The sequence below is a fragment of the Vanacampus margaritifer genome, chromosome 11, assembly GCF_051991255.1.
Source record: "Vanacampus margaritifer isolate UIUO_Vmar chromosome 11, RoL_Vmar_1.0, whole genome shotgun sequence".
Classification (NCBI taxonomy): Eukaryota; Metazoa; Chordata; class Actinopteri; order Syngnathiformes; family Syngnathidae; genus Vanacampus; species Vanacampus margaritifer.
Genome location: NC_135442.1, coordinates 18,144,245 through 18,160,884, shown reverse-complemented (window position 1 = coordinate 18,160,884; position 16,640 = coordinate 18,144,245). Strand labels below are relative to the sequence as shown.

The following is a 16,640-nucleotide window of genomic DNA, read 5'->3' as shown; positions in this document are numbered from 1 at the left end:
TTCATTTTCATATACGTAGATTATAATGTGGTGTAATACAGCAGGGGAATTTGGTGAGTAATGGCACATTACTTTTGCTTCCTGTAGATAGCTTGATAGTAGCAACTTCAGCTACACAAGAGGCTCAAAATATTAGATACAGTTGTCACTATGCTCTCTGAGATTGGGGATTCAAATCCAGGCTCTGGACTTCCTCTATGAAGTTCTCGTTTAGAGTTAATCCCCAACCGAAAAACACATGCATTCTTAGGTTAATTGTTGACTTTAAATTGTTCCTAAGGGTGAGTGGTTGTTTGTCTTTATGTGCCTTGCAATTGGCTCACGACCATTTCAGGTGGTACCTGCCTCTCAACCAAAGTCAGCTGGGATAAACTCGAGCTCACATGTGACTAGTGTCAATAAGTGTTGCGGAAAATGTACTTTTGAGGATCCTATTCAAATTGATTTATTTTTAAAAGGCGGTCCTAAGCGTGTCTTGGGTTGAACTCCGCCAACTACCTTTCATTGGTTGAGTGAGCGGCCGGCGAACAAGGAAGTCTCGCCGGCTTGCATTGGAGAGCTCCAGCAATGGACGACTATCTGGTCTACTGTAACCTCGACTTGTTGTCGAGCAACTCAAGTCGCAAGTTGTGGTGACAGTGGATAAGATAGTCGTCCATTACTGGAGCTCTCCACGCCGGCACTCACTCGACCAATGTAAAGGCAGTTTGCAACGGCGGTGTCCAACCCAAGACACACTTAGGACCGCCCCCTCATTTGAATAACATTTCGTCTTGGCAGTATGGACCAAAACTGCCCAAATTCAAAATAAATGACTAAATAAATAAATGACTAAATGTGAAAAAAATATATAATATATATAAATATAATATAAAAAATATAATTCAAAAATTAAATACAAATGTATTTATTTAAGTATATATATTTTTTGGGTGTTGTTTTTATTTCCTTTTATATTAATTTTTTTTATTTAATTTTTGAGTAATTTTTTTAATATCCGTTTTTATTTTCACTTTTAGTCATTAATTAATTAATTTATTTATTTATTTATGTAGTCATTTATTTATTTATTCTGAATGTTGGCAGTTTTGGTCCTCCATAGTAATGCAATGTCAGTCCAAATTTTGAATCCATTGGAAATCAGAGGCAAGCTCAGGACAAGAAAAAGTAAACTTGTTGCATTCTTTGGACAGAAGATGGCACCGCTAGGCACAAGGCCATTGACGTGAACACAATTGGCATGTGAACACAAGAGCCACAAGCATTGACTTTGAAATCAGTCATTAAGAAGTTCCAGCTATACTAGGAGGTGACACCTGTGTGGTTCTTAGGTTGGTGAAAAGGATGCATCAAGTTGGAAAAGAGAATGTAATCTTGGAAGAATATGCTGATATTTTTAACGCATTAGGATGTTTCCCAGGAAAGCATCACATCGAGATAGACCACAATGTTACAACGGTTGTGCATGCTTCTAAAATAATTCATTAAGGAACTGCAACGCATGGAGGGAATGAGAGTGGTAAAGGCAGATAGAGACAACAGAATGGGTAAACAGCCAGGTGACTGTGGTCTCACCTAAGAAAATCTGTATCTGTATGGACCCAAAAGGTTTAAACAAAGCCATTAAATGGGAGCATTACCCATTGCTCACAGTGGAGGAAGTTGTGTCCCGTATGTTGAATGCAAAAAACTTCTCTGTGCTGGACACCAATCAAGGTTTTTGGCTGATTGAGCTTGATGAGGAGAGCTCAAAGTTCTGTACATTCAATACCCCCATTGGGAGGTTTAGGTTCCTGTGTTTACCATTTGGAATTTCATCAGCACCAGAGGTGTTCCAGAAGGCTATTGCACAGATGATCGAAGGTCTCACGGGTGTGGTAAACATCATTGATGATCAGCTTGTACAGTATGGGGAGAGATCCTGGAAGAGCGAAGTTGTTGCTGGAGGGAGTAAGAAAGAATCATGTGAAACAAAAACAAATGTGTGATCGGGACAACAGAAATTAAATACATTGGACACACACTCAGCACTAATGGACTGAGACCTAATGAGGAAAAAGTGAGAGCGGTGACACAGATCCCAGCGCCACAGAACAAACAGGAACTTCGGAGATGTATGGGGATGATCGAATATCTCACAAAGTTCATACCAAATCTGTCAGAAATCAGTGCACCTGTAAGGCAATTGCTTGAATGCAAAATAGAGAGGCACTGGGAGGAAACCCAAAAAAGGAATTTTGAGCATCTTAAACACCTAGCCACCAACGCTCCAACTTTGAAGTTTTATGTTGTGAACAAACCTGTGACTTTGTCAGTTGATGCTAGCTCAGAAGGTATAGTAGCACTGATACTGCAGGATAGACAACCAGTAGCTTACAGGTCAAGATCACTTACTGAATGCCAGAGAGGATATGCTCTAATTGAAAAAGAGCTACTTGCCATTGTCTACGGCTGTGAAAAATTCCATCAATACGGGCATGGAAAAGACATCCTGGTGGAGAGTGACCACAAGCCTCTGGAAAGCATTTTTAAGAAACCATTACACCAAGCCCCTATGAGGCTTCAGAGGATGTTGCTTGGGCTGCAAAGGTACAGTCTTAACGTCACCTACAGGCCTGGCAGAGAACTTGTTGCAGATGCTTTGAGTCGAGCATTCCTCAATGAGCAGAAAAAAAGATCTGCTGGGAAAAGAATAGGAGGTGAATCTGATGACATAGTTGCCCCTGTCTAAGGAAAAGTTACACAAGTTCAAGGTGGCCACAGCAGAGGACCCAAAAATGTAGTTATTGAAAGACATAACTGTGCAAGGTTGGCCACATGAACGAAGTGCAGTACCACAAGAAATTCAGCCGTATTGGACAAACCTCGCCAGCCAGATTGATAAATGTGATCCACTCGAGGGAGTTCTTTACATTATCAATCTGGTACTTCACTAGGCAGACCCATTCGGGAAAGGCGGGGCTTGCTGTACAATACTTTGAGATGATTGGACGATCTTTGCACATATTGTTTTGACCAATAAACAGATGAAAATCTTGTCTTCCGTCTCGTCTTAGGGTTGGGGGGGGGGGGGGCATGAACATCTTTACCAGATAAAAATGCACGAAACTCCTCTCGCTGTTCAAATTCAACAAGGAAACGGTGAGTAACATAATTAATTGCAGCATCCATTCGTCTGTTAGGTTTGTTTGTTTCCCCCCGCCATCGGCGCTTATTGGTTTTGTCCTGCCTAAACAACGCCTAATTGGTCCAATCGAAAAAATATCGGCTGCAAACATATCAGCAGGAGCAGTACAAGATGTATTCTCCAGAATTTGTGAACTCACAAATATCGCATGAATTCATCTTGCTGGCAAGGTTAGTATTGGACATTCCGTGATGAAATCACTCATTCATCTGGGTTGATGCTCAAAGCAGCAAAGCTTGTTGTGCCATGACAGCTGAGACAAGAGATGCTACAAACGATCCATGGGTCACAGTGGGGAATTGTCAAGTGCAAAGAAAGAGCAAGGGATGTTTTGTATTGGCCGCTCATGTGTAAACACATTGAGGAGGTAGTGTCACGGTGTGCTAGCAACCCAAGAGAGCCACTGCTGTCACATCCAGTACCAGGAAGACCCTGGGAGTAGGTAGGGACTGATCTGTTACACTTGTATGTGGATTCGTTTTCCAAATTTCCCAAAATTGCAAAGCTGAGCAACACCACCAGTGGTAGCGTCATCGTCGCACTCAAATCAATGTTTGCCAGGCATGGTGTTCCTGATGTTGTTGTCTCGGATAATGGATTGCAGTATGCAAGTGTTGAGTTCAAGGACTTTGCAGAAAAGTGGGAATTTAAGCACATCACATCCAGTCCTGGTCATGCCCAGTCAAATGGTCAAGTGGAAAAAGAACAGTACAGACTATTAAAAACTTGCTGAAAAAGACGGCGAGCAATGGCGCCCCCTACACCTCGTGCTGGATTTTTTTTTTTTTTATGACATCGCAGTGGAGGGAGCCCCAAGCGATTTCAATCAACATTCAACAGTTTGCTAACCTGTGGACAGCCAACGTGCCATTTATGTTTCTTGTACGTACTGGCTTGAAAGTGACGAACAAAATTCTTCCCCGTTTTCGTGATGACTAATTCAGGAGTAGGACGACTACTTGAAATTATATTCATCTTTTCCTCAAAAGTTCTCCGGGAAAACGGCACTTATTGTGACTCGGCGATGAATTGAACCACTGACTGTTTACCACAACAACAAGCCAAGTACCGGTAAGCCAATTATGCGGATACGTGTTGTCAATGCTGCTTTACTGCCAGCTTTTTTGCCATTCAAAAGACGCACGTACAGAAACAACCTCTTGGAAATAACACAACTTGATTTCTCATTGCGCATGCGCGAAACAAGCTGTCGACTTTTCAGCTCTCCGCAAGAACAGAACAAATTACACAGGAATTTAAGACCAAAACAGTAGAACTAAGGTATTGTATAATAGAGGACACATTATTTTATTTAGGGGATTGGGCATGCACTGCATTAATAGTTTATTATGACCGCTCGCCACTGGGCTATAGGATTATCGCCATCACAGCTGCTGATGGGACGACGGCTGAAAGGAAGACTGCCAACCTCGAATTCCCTACTTACACCTGATGGAGCTGCCCAGATACAGAGTCAGTTGCGAAGGAGGCAAGAAAATTCAAAAAGTGTATTTTGACAGGCAAACCAAGAGACTCTCTGAATTGCGGGCAGGTGCAAACATCAGGATGCAGACAGGAGAGACCTGGCAGCTGGCAGTGGTGTTACACAAACATAAGCAACCGAGATCTTTCGTTGTACGTACACCAGATAGGAGGTTGAACAAGAGGAACAGGACAGATCTAAGGAAAACTGAAGAGAAAAACTTTCATTTTACCAGTGACTTTGAGATCAAACACAGATTCAGAGGCACAAATTGGTTACACTACTCACATAAGTTCACCAGAGCACACAACTGATACAGAGCAGCATGGTATTCTTACTGGATAATCAGATACGCGTTATCGCACCAGATATGGTAGACTAGTGAAATTACCTGCTCGATATAGGGATAAGTAGATGCATGAGAAAAATGTGTTGTTGATTTTCATGTTCTTGAATTATATGTGTTAGTAGTTTGCAGTAATTGCATTTGATCAAAAATAAAGATTTTTTGTTGTGTGGTGAAAAATGTCATCCACAAAAAAGGGGGGATTAATGTAATAGGTTTGTGAACCTTACAGGCTTCCGTAGCTAAGACGTATAGAGGTCGTAAAGTGTGTTGGTGTCGTTATTATGCCTTGACTGCCCTGAGGCACGTTTGCTAATAAAAAGCATGTTCAAGGAACACTCGGTCGTCAGGCCTCATTAATATAACACTGACGGAAGTGGGTTTTCGTCCATCAGTGTAATCGTCACTAACCCCGGTAAAATGCCAACGAACCTCTCAGTTAGTCACTGACGGATGCCCGTTTTGTTGACGAATGAACTGACGGAATGCCCACCATCTGCCGGTCCTAAAATAGTGGTGACAAAGTGGTTACGAATGGTTACAATAAAATGACAGACTGACGATTACAGTTTGGTTCAGCTTGGAAAAATGATAGAGTGACTATGATGCAAGGGTGCCTAGGGCGCTGACGAATTATGAATGACGGACCACCAAAATTTGGTATATTGCCCACCTCTGATTATTGTGGGAATGCTGAAGAGCCACATATGCTGTTTCTAACCTTTATTATTTCAGACACTTATTATTCGGCTCACTTTTTTGCCATGCAATAACTCACAGATAATATTTCTGATTTACAATGTTCAAATTTCAACTTGCTTAAAAAATTCACGCCTCCCGGGGTATATATCATCTGATTCCACATTACTTACAGTATTTGCATGATTTAACGTTAAATATCAACTTTTCCCCATTCATTTTCAAACATACAACTGTTTATGATTACCATCTGTTTAATACTGCTCAGTGGCGCAGTTGGTAACGTGCATTGACCAGTAACCGGTACGTCGCAGGTTCAAAACCCACCTCTGACTGTATTTTGCAAATGTATCCATGGACATTGTTAAGTGATTGATTACATGTTAACCAGCTGGCTATCATATCAGGAAATGTGTTATAATTTCGCTGAAATGATGAAATGCATGTTAGCTTTCAACATCAGATGACACTTTTCAAAAATAAATACACCATGATTTCGAACTAGTCAAGTTAGTTCCATGGTTAGAGCATTTGCCTTCAACCACGGAGTACCTGGGTTCAAACCCCACTTGTACCAGATTGTCTTTCAATTCACTTCATAAGTACATCCATTCAAATCTTAGCATTCAGCTTTTCAGCATTCCCACGCAATTTCTGCAGAAATTGCACTTTATCTAGTTATTATTGTTATTTCAATTCTTATTACCCAACAATTATATCCTGCGCTAGTGGTGAGCAAATCCGGCTCACTCTTTCTTAGTATATGTTTGGGTTTTCTGCTGTTACTCTGGTTTTCTCCCACATTCTAAAGTATTGCATACTAGGCTCATTCAAGACAAATTCTCCATAGTTGTGAGCGTCAGTGTGAATGGTTGTTTGTCTATATGTGGCCCTGTGATTGACATACCCCGCCTCTCATCCAAAGTCAGCTGGCATAGGCTCCAGTGAAACTCTCATGAGATCAAGCGCTATAGAAAATGAATGGGTGGATGTGTATCCGGGCAGAAATCAGTGGTGTCCAACCTACGGCCCGGGGCCATTTGCAGCCCGAGGCATATACTATATATAAAAATAACATCTGACACGGCCCGAAAGATTAGATAAAAAAGTAAAAATAAAATAAGGTGGAGGTAGGCAGAGTGACAAGGGAAGGTGTGAAAAAAAAAAGGTGCCACTAATAATTAATTTGTGTAGAGCTATTCTAAATATGCAAATATAGAAATAAATTATTTACGACTAACACAATTACTCTTCAAAACACTGGTGGATAAATTTAATCCAATTTTACAGTAGAAGCTTACAACAGATTGCTCTTGCTTTGGTTCTGAATGTGGAGATGGGATTTGGCTGCTGTTCAGTGCAGAGGTGGACCTAGTTTAGTGCAATACAGGGCTGTGGGCCACCAAAAAATTACCCCCCCCACCCCCCCCAAAAAAAAAAACATTCATTTTTAAGTGTATCAAATTCAACAGAAAATATGAACAATATATAATTGCGTACTGGATTGATTTTAGCAAGTTAAATAGTTTTTAAGTGAAATAAATTCAAAGTAGCCTTTCCATCATTCCATTTTTGTGTATGCGGCCCTCAAACAACATCTGCTCTAAGTCTACCACAAGCCACAAGTGTGTCCAACTTACATAAAACATAACATGCATGTTCATCACGGCAGTACGCACGGAAAATGAATTTATACTCTGAGACTCACAGGTAGTCGGCCATTTTGGTGTCCAAGTCCTACTCCAAGGGAATTCACCTGATCACCACCAAAATTGAGCCTGCTATGCTACTTAGCTATATATGGCCGACGGGCTGTACGTTGAGCGTTTTTAAAATATAGTGCAATTTTTAACACACACTTGCCACACCATTAGCCACATGCAGTTAGCATTAAGCTAAGATTTCCTCAAGTGAGCCGAGTTAGGAGAGAGAGAGAGAGAGAGAGAGAGAAAGAAAGAGAGAGAGCGCAAGAGGGAGGGAAAGGGAGGGAGAGGGAGGGAGGACGGCATGAGGAGAGACTCTGAGAGACAGGCAGATGGAGAAGCATGCGAGCCGAGCAGCAGAGAGACAAAAGCGCGTGGAGGAAGTGCGACGCGGCGTGCCATGTGCTCAGGTAGCGCTCACTCTTTACACAATAACAACAACACTACATGCATTTCTTTTCACTGCTTTTCTTTCTGTCTAATTGCATTCCTTCTTCTGCTACAAAAAAATAACATCACAAGGTAGGACGGCCTCTTCTTGCTTGTCAAGCATTTGTAAGCGTTTGTGTTTAAGTTGCATGCTGAACTTTTACTGTTCATTCAAGATGAATGACACAAATGTGCTTTTATCCCACATGTTGTTCTTTTCTATCTATCGTTTTGGGCACGACCCTTAACATCCCACATTTTGTTGTGGGGACGTTTTGACTTGGTAGGGATTTGAGCTGGTCCGTAAAACAAAAATGTGTGACTGTTAATGTGTTTGTTCTTGTTATATTTGTGTGGCACAATCCACGATATCGTCTTTTACGGTGAAAACATTTCTCACCATGGGAACATTTTGGCAGAAAAAGAGGTGTAGGCTTCTTTCACCCTGTGTGTGTGTGCGTGTGTGTGTGTGTGTGTGTGAATTGCAGCAGCAGCGATGGTGCTTGGTAGAATATTGGCAAGCCTGAGGAATGTGTGAGACTTCGCCCCAGATCTCTTTGTTCCTTCGCACTCATTCTGCCTCTTCTCTCTTCTTCTGGGTCCAGGGTTGCACAACATACCCACCCATCCACTTGCGCGCACACACGCGCGTGCACACACACACACACACACGGCAAACAACTTTTGCATAAAACCAGTCGCAACTTCCCACTGGCGGGAGAGATATGTACGGAATGTGATTATCATGTATTTGTGTTTATTTTATCGCTGGCAAAAAAATACAAAATCGAGGAAACCAGATGAGGTGTAAGCCTGGTGTGAAAAGTGTGCATGTGTGCGTGTTTGTGTGGGTGTGTGTGTGTGGTGGGTGATGTGGGAAGGGGATGCGGTGGGTGGCTCAAGAGCGAGCGCTGTTTGGCAGTGCACGTGAGTGTGTGGGTGGCTGTGTGGATGAGTGGGTGCAGAGCTCTCGTTGAGCCAGAGCACATATTTAAAGTGTGTGTGAGTGTGTGTGCGCAAATGTGTAAGTGTTGAATTTGCACAAGGGCCAAAAGCATGCATGTGCAAAAAAAGTGAAAATTCACCTTTAATTTCTTAGCCTTCTTTTATCATTGTTTGTTTTTAAAATGCTTATTGCATGCAGTTGAGGCGTCTGTCAAATCAAAAGTGCATTCCGGAGCATTCACACACCCACAAACACACGCACACACACAGTCGGAATGGTGGTATGAATGCAGGGAAACTTCAGCTGAAACGTGAGGACAAAAGGAAAAGGGGGGCATTTAAGAGGCTTTAACTCAGAAGCCTGGGAATGAGGGAGGAAACACACACACACACATATGTACACACAGACCAATGTACAGCTGTGGCTCCAAGAGGGGAATTCCCAGTGAAGGAGACGGTGAAAACACCTTCCTGGGATTGGGAGCAAGTTGGCAATTCAGTCGTCAGTGGAAGACATTTCACCAATTTAGTTTTCGTACCTTCAAGGTTTGGGGCAAAAAACATGTTCGCTTAGCTTTTAATTTGTTGTTGTCGGTAGCTTGAAAGGCGACTGCCATGTCAGGTTCGATGTTCACATGTTTGTCCAGGGTCGAGTTCAGTGCACACTGATGACCCGAGACTGCCCGCCACTCGCTGCTGATGATTTTGTGTCAACCCGGAATCCATATGCATTACACTGCTGTGTATCAACAAAACAAAATAAAAACACTTTTTTAAAAAAAGTTTATTCTGACACTGAAACATCCCCGCATCCTCAGTTTCTCCTAGCGTTTTACTGTGTAATTCTAACAATTCTAAAAATTAACAATATATTACATTATCTAATATACTGTAAATATATAAAACCAACTTTGTTTTTTTTCTTCCTGTTTGTATTTCTAATAATCCTCATGGCATTTATTTTTTTGTTGTTGTATTTTTCAATCATTCAAGCCTTACTTGTATTATTTTTTATTTTATTTTTTATTAAGTATCAAATAATTAGGTTCATCCTTTTATTTTGTTTTCTACTCATTATAAAATAATCAAATCTATGTTTGTATTTGTTCCAATCCACTCTGTATCTCATCCTTTCCTTTACACTGTTTTCTTGCTAAAAGTTTCGTATCGCCAATTTTTTCCTTTTTATATATTTAAATACGTCGGCATATGTGATGCTTTTATGTTGTTTTATTTAGCAAAGTCTCATATGATTCAATCTCTTCATTTAGGTGTCAAACCGTCCTAACTCAGATTTGATTTATTTTGGAGGAAAAAAAAATCACATCCATTCCATTTTTTAATAAATGTGTCAGCCGGTGATGTCAGTCTTTAACCTAAAAGTATTATCCGAATGCTTTTTTTCATCCTGCCATCCAATGTATGCAATTGCCATTTAAATTTTTGGCTTCATTCATTTTGCAGCATTTTCTGCCTTTTTCTCTCTCTCTGTCTTATCATATCATACTTGTTTTAATCGTCTCATATCATCATCTGACGTTTTCCTATGGGATCTTGAGTTTTTGACTGAGTCTTATTTGGTCTCATCTAATCCTACATGTACTTTATCTTTTTAATGTGTGCCTTATGACATCTTCCTTTCTCTGCATTTAACTATTGATTTCATTTGATTCCTCAATGTGAAACATGCATGTAGGGCTGAATGACACTTTTTCCCACTTGATGGGATTTCTTCAGCAAATCAGATTCAATCTTCTTTACTGAGCGGAAACAAAGTGTGCATGTGGTTTTCAGTTAAAAATCATAACAAGGATGAGCTGAATTGAAACTCTCAGTGTAAGATTGAGAATAGTACATTAAGAATATGTTGCTCGGGTGGGAATGTTGTTGAGAAAATACCCTAAAGCTCCCCTGCACTCATAACCAGACAAGAGTGGGCTACCTCAAAATGTATTCAGGGAATTTCACATCCTGTGGCGACAGCGTTGCCTGGCTTTCTCCGCTGCTCTCCGGCTTCTGGCAGCCGCGCAGCGAGATGCATGCTAATGCTGGCCAATCATAGTGAAAATGACGAGGCGCTTGAAAGGGAAAACGACTTTTTGCTGTGGAGCGACGGTAAAGTCCCACAACAGGTGTATTTCCCCTTTTGACGACATCACCGCAGGCCACTATGATTGTTCACTTTCACTTTGAATGAACTACTACGCAGATGATGCTGTAACATATACACCAGGCGTCATCCGTTTACAGTTAAACAGGTCCGCTCCAGGAAAATTAGAATATGAACATGCATGTTAGTGTTGTCACTAAAAAAAGATAAGTCTGTAAAAAAAAATCCAACAACACACAGTATATTGTTGTTTTTCCACTCTAATTACAAAAAATATTGTAAAAGTAGTAGCAAACAAATCAATAAAAGAGGTGCATCTTAAAAAAAATAATAATACATTACCCTAAATATTTATTATTATATATTTATATCCTGTTCTACTTTCAGGTCATTTAGCCTTTTTAACATGATGAGATTCTTTATGGTCCCGTGCGTGTACTTCAAAAGTATGTAGCCAAACAAGCAACGAGAACATGTTTTACATAACGCCTTTATAACATCTATTTATAGTCGCCGCTTGAAGTGTCAGTCAAAACATGTAAAGTTGAAAAATAAAGTGCTACGAATTAAGACATCCTAAAATGTCTGAAAGTGGAGAAAATACATCTTAAATTAACCTTTCAACACTGTCTAATGAAAATTCTGTCCCTCCACTCTATAACAATTTGGTGTTTTTAATAAAGTGACATTCTTCAGCATGTCTTAGGCGCACCGATCAAAACATGTTTTATACTGCAATGTGCATCAAAATCTTCAAAATACTTTGCGCTTTACACCGCACTTTCTCCATTTTCTTTGAGATAAGGCATCATTTTGATTGGTTAATTGACAATATATAAATCCTCAAATATGTAAAGCAGGTTAAATAACAAACAGTCCTTAAAATAATAAATACTGGATCTGAACAAATACACGTCTGAGTTCAGCTAAGAACCAGAGTCCACCTCATGAGGACCTGTAAGATATGCACACCCTTAAATGAGACCCAATACTGCAAATCTCTCCCTGGCTGGACTTTGGACACCATTTTTCAAGTTCGGATCTTCCACGCAGAGCTCTGGGGATTTTTTTTTTTCCTTGCATGTCCTCACCCAGATGTGATAATGCGTGAGGAATGAGATTCACCTGCCAAGCCGACAGTGTGATGATGAAAGGAATTCTGCGAATGTCTCATGGACTTCGGAATGCTGCCGGACCGACCCAGTAGTCAGACACTTTGGGAAATTATTTATTGTAATAATATCAATACAGAGCAAAGGATGGGACAAACTAATGTGACATATTGTCATGGCTCCAGAAACAGTATCAGCAAATATTAAAATGTCGGTTTATTTTTATACACATAGTTAAATCTTGCTAAAGAACAAGGGGAAGTCCGTTTTCTCCTATATATTTAAATACTGTGATGTGTTTCACTACAGTATATCGATGACTGCGTAATTGCTCAACTCATAATAAGTCCTAACGATGCCATATACAAGGGAATATAAACTGCTGTGAAATTTAAAGTGCAGCACAACTCTGCTAATATAAATTTGCTTTTTTCCCCCTAATCAATAAAAACTGTTCTATATAAACAGCTTACAGTATAAGATACAATTGTTACATTAATTAGTTGAATGGTGTGAGTTTGAAATTTTGTGTAGCCATTCACACACGTTGTGAAACGTAGATGCAGTGTTCTGGTTAACACTTTAATCGGCTGTTCTTTTTTTTTGCGCGCGGGGAAGAGGGGTGCACCAACGCTGGCTGTCATATGAAGGATCACCCTCACACCATTTGTCCTAAACATTGTTTATGTTTTCTTCTGGAAGAGCAACAGGGCGCACACCAACTCTGTCAGGATGCTGAAGGTGAAAATGTTTTGGTAAAGGCTGCGATATACAGTATGGCTGCACAGTGACAGGCTTTGTGGCATTATTTGTTTTGTTTTGGTGCAGGACAGAGGGCTTGATGTTTTTTATGTTTTGTTTTTTACAGAAGGGGTGCGCTAACATTGTCGGCACAAAAAGTTGGGGAAACGCTGTGATACAGAAAATACTGCCGAAGCACCGTTGTAGGCCTTGCATACTTAGGAGAGGGGTGCCTTCATTAAAATGGCCGTGGCATAAAATATTTAGCAAAGGGGATACATTGAGTGCCCTTCCTGAGCTTTGTTTTGACACATTTATTTTGTTTTGCGGGGGAGAGTCGGTTTGCCAACTCTATCGGGATGTTGAAGTGGGCGCACTGAAAAAGCGTGTAGTGTATCAAATGACCCCCACAAGCTGTGTTGTGACTTCCTTTCGTTTGTGTGTGTGTGCACCTCACAGATTCTGCAGTGACACATCCGCTGAAGGTGTATAAGTCAAGACCAAAGAGCTCAGGTACCGCCATTTTTTTTTCCTAACATGAGGGGTGCCCAGCATTTTGCCTGTCAGGCCGCATTTTTTAAGTAAGCTCACTGGGGGCCATACTAAATTTTTATAACAAGGGTGTAACAAAAATTGTTTTGAACCGGAAAATCTTTTTTTCATTTGAAAGACGCGATTGCATCAAATCAAACCGAATCGAATCATTCTTCTTGGAAATATATCAATATACGTATCGAATCATCTTTGACTAGAGAAGGAAATGGCACATTTGCACTGCTGACAACAAGTTCAATCCCATGTACGTAAAATGCCATTGCATCATACCCTCTAGAAATGAGCCTCAACATATTGAATTGAATCTAACAGTGAGTCAAACTGAATTGAATTGTTCCACTTTGAAATCGAACCATCCTTGAATCGGTGTCAAATCCGTATCAAATCTTGTTTGTGTGTGTGTGTGTACATATATATATATATATATATATATATATATATATATATATATATATATATATATATATATATATATATTTATATATATATATATATAAATATATATATATATATATATACAAGTCATAACACAAAGTTGTCTTTTGAATTATAATTTTTCTGCGATGTTTCTGCTAATTTATGTCGAAAAAGTGAATACAGTACAGAGATTAAGTTGCCATCATTTTGTGTACTTGTGTAACTTGGACTGGCTCGGTAGCGGACAGACTCAGCGGGTCAGGACCTCGCATGGCGTTGGACGGAGAACGAGTGTTCCTGGAGCCCGCGGAGAGGGGGCGGGCTCGCTAAACGCTCGCCCACGCGCAAATGTGAGATATTCTAATGAGCAATCTGGCCCATTTCACAGCACCGCCATCCCATAATGTGTGACACCCAGCCAATCTTAAGGATCACGCCCGCCGCAGTGTCAGCACGGGGTGGGAGTGACGTGCCCCTCCTCCACCTGTTCTTCACGGATGACCCTCACAGACTCCCGTCCTTATGGTAAGTGCCACACAAATTATATTAATTTATTAGTCTGCACTGACTGGCCACAATATTAATGAGGATCTTGTGAGACGCAATAGAAGAGACACTGCCAGAGAGCTTTATGTAACAACGTTTATTATTGTGCTTGTTGTGCATATTGGGGGAGTATATTTAAGTTACCAGCAATTAGCAGTTCAGCATCAGAATTTCTTGGCCAAGTATGTAAAAACACACAAAGAATTTGTCTTCGCAGTCTGAGACACGAAAAATAATAATGACCAACAGAGGGAGACAGAAGGGGAAGCCTGGTGGTCCACTATTTAGCACCCTGAGTTTCTTCGAGATTAAAAGAAGAGAAAATATGAGGAATGAGTAGTTAGTAGTCTACTTGATCACAAAAAAGAAAAAGTGAAGCAGTGAACAAAAAATATTTTATTTTTTTAAACATAAAAGGTGTCTGTAGAATTTAAAGGTTAAAAATAAACAAATAAATAAAATAAAAATTGAAACATTAACACCATTAGAATAACATTTTCAGTTGTTTTTTTTAAAGTTTATATGTTAAAGTTTGCAAAAGTTGTATTCAATGGTTCTTTATTAACTATAATTATGTGGTATTTAGAAGTTCTTTTCTTTTATTATTATTTGAAATACATGAGTAGAAATGTAGCTGATTAATACATTAAAATTGGAGGTATTGGAAGGCATTTTTCAACAATATAGAAAATGATTAGGCCAGTGCGCCATATACTGACCACATGAGACACAATTCTATAAGACAATAAGCTATTACATTTATTACATTTAACCCATAAATGTTCCTAATTTATCATAATTTTATCAAATTTCATTTTGTATTTGTTCCCGCTTGACTGCACAGCATCATCATGCGATGCAGGATGATGCACTGCAAGGACGATAACAAGCATTTGTTGATTCATACCTCAAAATAGAATTTTGGACATGGCTCACTAGATTGTCAGGTGTACCTAATGTAGTGGCCCAGAAGTGTAGACATTTTGCAGTGTTTCCATAGCGTGTAGTGTGTGTGTGAGTGTGCAAAATGTAACAGTAGCTACAGTACACATCTATTCACTGTAGCGCCCCCACACTCCCACGTGTTTCCCCTGCATGATCTCTTCACATGTGAGCACATGACATCATTAAAGAGGTGCTTTAAAAATCAGCGTGGGTACCGCGTGTGGGCTGGAAGTGTGTGTTAATGTGTGCGTGGGTGCATGAAAAAAAATCGGCTCCAGAGTTGTGGGCCCGCACTGGCTGTGTGTGTGTGTGTGTGTGTGTGTTTGTGTGTGCGCCTCGCCCAAGGCGTTCTTCTGGTCCCGGGCCGGGCTGCCTCCCACGCTGGGGTACGGTCGGGGTTGAGCTGAAGAGTAGGAGGAGGAAGAGGAGGCGGTGCGCGGTTGTAGTGGTGCTGGTGGTGTTGTTGTTGTTGAGTGGGCCGACGCTCGTGAGTCAGCTTGCCGCGCACCCCAAAATGAGAGGACGCTGCTGGATGGCTATTTGGAGCAAGTGAAAAGAACTTTTTTCTCCATCTGTCTGACCATGAAACTGTTCCCACTTTCCCCTAATGTTTCACATCATCATTGTTCTTGAAGCAGGAAGTCGTGTTTTTGTTGTTGAGTCACTTTGGAAGTCTTGCATCATCCTGTGTGTGATTTCTGTTGTTCAGTCCTTTATATGTTGACCTTGACGTGTATTCATGATAAAAATCTGATGTATATTTAGGGTTTCCCCCAGACAATTTGCTAGGCCTGGTGGTCAGGGACGAACTTAGAGCAAAATCATATTTGTCGACTTGCGTGACATCCAGCTCATTCTTGTCGGACTGCGCTCATTTGAGTGCAGAAACTTCCTTAATTAACCGTATAAAGCCTGAAACATGAAATGTATGAGATACATTTCTGATTGTTTGTAAATAGAGTATTTATTAGTCCTTTTGAACAAACGAAAAATTTTGGGGGGGGAAATCAACTTCCACAAATGACTTTTGATTTGTGTCATATTTTATACATCCGGTCACAAAGCTTTAAATTTGTACATTTAACAATGTCAAAAGTATAACAACAAACAGGCATATCAAACATATTAGTATTTACAAAAATCTGAAAAAACATTTCCCACTATTAATAAGTATATGTGTCGCTCCTTTCTCAATTGGGGCGATTGTGCAAGAAAAAGCCATCAGCTGGGTGATACTGCCCTCTAATGGATTATCCGTGCAATGCATGTGTCAGATCATATACGTCAGGGTTTCAATGGGAAAAAAATATACTCGTGAAATAGAGGGCTCAAAATGTCTTGTTTAATGTTTAATATGATACGTAGGGTTAAATAGGGACCGTCACAATTTATTAATTGTAAAATCTTGGCAGAGGCCTACAC

The 16,640-nt window shown here is 40.3% G+C and overlaps 1 long non-coding RNA gene across 1 annotated transcript; it reads left to right on the top strand.

The window, feature by feature from the left end:
* The first annotated feature begins 7,758 nt into the window (after positions 1-7,758).
* On the top strand, positions 7,759-14,241 carry LOC144060071 (uncharacterized). Its single transcript, XR_013295842.1, has 3 exons — positions 7,759-7,828; positions 13,215-13,268; positions 14,116-14,241. It is a non-coding gene; the product is annotated as an uncharacterized LOC144060071 (long non-coding RNA).
* Positions 14,242-16,640: the final 2,399 nt, after the last annotated feature.